We start from the raw sequence: 4,343 nt of genomic DNA, 5'->3' as shown, positions 1-4,343 counted from the left end.
CACGGGAGGTGCGATGCATCCAGATTCCCAAGAGGAGAAGGTGCGATGGTCTAGGGACAAGACTTGAACTGGGTTCCGGGTCACAGTTTGCAACTCAGTTCAGGGATTTAGGCCGAGCAAGTGATGTATAGTAAATAGAAATCATAGGGGATGATCTAATGAGGTTACTAGAGCCACCACTAGGGAAATTAGAAGGTTTTCAAATCGATTGTTCAGTTTATAAACAAATTCTGGAGATAGACTGAAGCAACATTGATCTACTTTGCACTTGCATAGAAAATGTAGTTCGAAGGCTAGCTGGCTTGACTTCAGGCTCCATCTATAAGTTTATAAAACAAACAAATATAGTCAAACAAACAATCTATTCGCTCCCCAATGGAGTCGCCATTTTGTTATCAGGAAATCTAGTGTCCACTCGCTGCTGCCAGTACCACTAAGACTAGTAGCTATCTTACAAACAAACAAACTAAAACTACTTTCGTTTTCATTTATGAGAAGTAGACAAGAGGGGAATGAAGGACACCAACCTCAGTCTTGTGCTTGGTTCCTTGCTTGGTTCCTCTCCCTTCTGACAGATCCTTGCCACTTCTCCTTCGTCTACCCAGCTTCAAAGAGCACCTATGGAATCAAAGCAACATAATACCATCGAAGAACAGAGATCTACAATTATAAACAATATAGGACCAGATATACATTAACCACACAAATGCATATATCATCAAACATACAATAATGTGGAGGAAAACTTGAATAGCTTTATTAATATCAAGAATAGCAAAGAGGATTACAACCAATTGTTCTGACCCAACGTCATCCTCCAGCATGAAAGCCTTTCTTTCACCTCATGAAAAGCTTAGATCACCCAACTCTATGATGTTCCACCAAGAAACCAACAGCACTTCCTTACAAGATACAAAATTCCAGCCTCTGGATCTCTGGGATGAGGGATCCATATATAGATGATTGCAGGGGGGTGAGTCAGCTTCTGGGATTTTGATTAGTGTCCTCTCTTTGATAGTTCTTGATTCCACTTGGAGATTGATGATCTCCTACTCATCCCTGGGCGAATTCAGAGAGGCAAGTGTCATAGGAGAAGTTTCTGGAAGATTCTATGATCATCCACCTTGCAAACTGTCTCTGCCATTTTTCCACTCTCGCCCATCGCACGCTGCAGAAGGGATTTTTAGTATGCATCGCATCCTTTACACTAGGCAGGTGGGATGCATCGCACCCTTAGCATTGAGCAACCTGTATGGTCTAGTTTTGACCAGTTCTGAGCAGTTTCCTGTGGAGAACTTCTGGGAGATGATGTAATCAGCTAACCTTGTTCTTTTAGGGTGTGGAACAACACTTTTAGGGACGTAGGAGCCCTCGGTTTATGGACATGTATGATTAGGGTTGCAGTGCCCAAAAATTTCTATAACACCTTTTCCTCATAAATCTCTCGTACCCACTCCTGTAGCAAAACAGGGCCTCCTATAGCACTTCACGTAGCAGTCCTGTAGCACTCCTTAAATCCAACCAGATTTGATCTAAAACTTGACTCTTGCACTTTGAAGTTGAATAATCACCCCCAGGGTTTAATTTCATTATTAAAGAAGATTCCAAGTCCACTTCGACCCCATATTTTCCTCACTGCAAACACAAGACAACAATTAGAATTAGACTTAGTAGTTTTGAATTCCATAGTTGTGTTGAAGAATGAATTCCACCTTTTCAAGCAAGTTGTAATTAGATAAATGATTCATGCAAGTAGATTATTGATGTGATTAGTGTGAAAGTAAGGTGGCATGATTTAATTCCACAACTATAATAGTCTATTCCTTTCATGAATTACAATTGCCCTTTACATTTAATGAATGGCATTTTCATTTTTGTAATTAGAATTATGTTCATTTCCTAGAAATCATGGTATGCTTTCATAAGAAATTATTTTTGTAGTTAGATGAAGGCATTATCTCTGAATACCTTGATTTGACCTAACGACCGAGGATGACATGAGTATAACTTAACATGTTGTGCATATAGCAATGTCACCTCTAAGTTTGTACAAACATCAGGTTGATAATTTAAGCTGAGACCATTGGAAGTTGCAACATCCTTGATGAAATACCAGGGATCATCACTTTTTGGCCCCATTTACAGGGAGGTGTTAAGTAGGTGTTGTTTGTACTTAGGAGTTACTTTTTTTTATATGTTTTGCACCAGACTTATTGATTTGAAAGCTTTAAAAGAGAGAGAGAGAGAGAGAGAGAGAGAATTAAAAAAAAACAGAGCTAATTCTTTCACGCTTCGTAGGAGTAGGGATAGTCAAGGGAATTTCTTACCAAAAACCCCACCCCTTCAAGCATTCAACCTTCATTATTCTTTGGTGATTGTCAACTTCCCTCTCTAACTACAAGGGAGTTAGAAGACCCTATAGGTAAGCAACCTGAAATTTTTGAGGAACCCATAGGGGAAGAAGAACCTATCTCACCTACCCAAACCATGGCTGAAAACAAACAAAATGAGATTTTCCCTATCAGAGAAACCAATGGGGAGGCCAGAATGAAGAATATAAGCCTTACTACCCTTCCACATTTCCATGGCCTAACCTTTGAGGATCCTAACACCTTCATGTTTGAATTTTTTGTTTTTTGTAGGACCTATGACTATGCCTTTGATGAAAAAAAGCTAAAGTTGTTTCCATCTACCCTCAAAGATGCAACCTTGTGTTGGTTTTTTATTTTACTTGGAGGAAACATCACTACCTGGGCCCAAATGCAACAAGCCTTCAATGACAAGTACATGGATTACTGTAGGTCCAAAGAAATAAAGGAGGAAATCTTTAGGATGACCCTAGGAACAAATGAATCCTTAGAGGACTATGAGGAAAGATTCTAGATCAATTATAACAGGGATAATTGTACCCTTCAGCCTAATTCACTCAAGCTAGTTCTTCTCCTAGGTATTAGAGAGGATGTAATGGAAAACCTCAACTTGTTGCCTAGAGGGTACATCTACCAATTTCCTTATGATGACATCAAAACAGAATTCAGGAATCACTCTAGGGTTGTTAGGAAAAAGGGTAGGTCTAGCCAAGGCTTGGTTAGTTCATATCGCTCTACATAAGCCATAAAACATGATATGGGAAGTGTGTTGGATTATTTTAAGAGTGAAATGTTGCATACCTTTTCCCTACAGATGGATACCATGCAAATTAAAACAAAGCAAGAGGAAGCAGAAAGGGAACTAGTTATCTTCTAACCTAGATGCACTAAGATACACCCTACGAATGAGTTCCCACTGAATGTCATAGAAGTATGATTTGTCTGTGAATAAAACCATAAAATAGACAAATGTCCCTCTTTTCCAAGTCTGAAGGTTGTATACCAAGGGGCAGAAAGTGGTTCAAAGAAACTATTCTTCATTAACCAAAGGAGACCTAAAGGCCCTTGGCCATATCAATAAGGCATGCAAGGTGCACACTATCCTCATTACAATCCAAATCACAATGCACCTTTCTAGCCTTGGTACCCTTCCACTGATTCATCATGGCCCACACATCCTCCTTGGCCTTACACTCGTCAATATCCTCCTCACCCTATTAGCCCTCCTTTCCATCCATATCCACCTCAATTTTCCCAATCAGGAAACCGCTCACAAGGGTGGAGGCCTCAAACAACCCTATAGAATTTTCTCTACAAATTAGCTAGCTCACTGATATCATGTAGAAATTTCACCTGCAGATCAAACTGATATATGCAATGTACTAAAGCATAATACTAGATCTACATCTACCATAAACTTTGCGGAAGCTAATCAACCATGAGAAACATCAAGCATGAACGCATATAACTGATAAGAAGTAATCAATCACACATAACACAGAATATATCACTGGGGAAAGCACCAGCATAAAACCCCAACACTATATTATTAATCAAGTGGAAATCCTCAACAACATACAAAAAGAATCAGCTCAAAAGCTATCCTGCTCTCTCTGTACTCTGATGATGAAGCTCATGGACTACCTAACCATGTATATAAAGGTTGCACCTCAGGTCCAAGCTCGTATTTCCTTGCGCAGTTTTGATTGGGGTCCAATTACAAAACAAATGTAAATTAGCCTGATCATACCTGTTGTCACCTCAGGTCCAACTATGCAATCATAGAAGGAAGAAGCTTCCTTCCCCATGCAAGGAATACTTACTAGAAATATCCTATCATCTGATAGTACATTGTCCCACATCTGATCTCAACTAGGTCTCTAACAAAACTGACATGCATCAGTTATCCATTAGTGAATACACAGTTATCTTAAAATAATAGTTGTCACATGCATGCAAGCATCAACAAACTAT

Source organism: Pinus tabuliformis, chromosome 2_2, assembly GCF_031772625.1.
Source record: "Pinus tabuliformis cultivar Carrire ecotype Pingquan chromosome 2_2, CPIR1, whole genome shotgun sequence".
Taxonomy (NCBI): domain Eukaryota; kingdom Viridiplantae; phylum Streptophyta; class Pinopsida; order Pinales; family Pinaceae; genus Pinus; species Pinus tabuliformis.
This window is presented reverse-complemented; position numbering follows the sequence as displayed.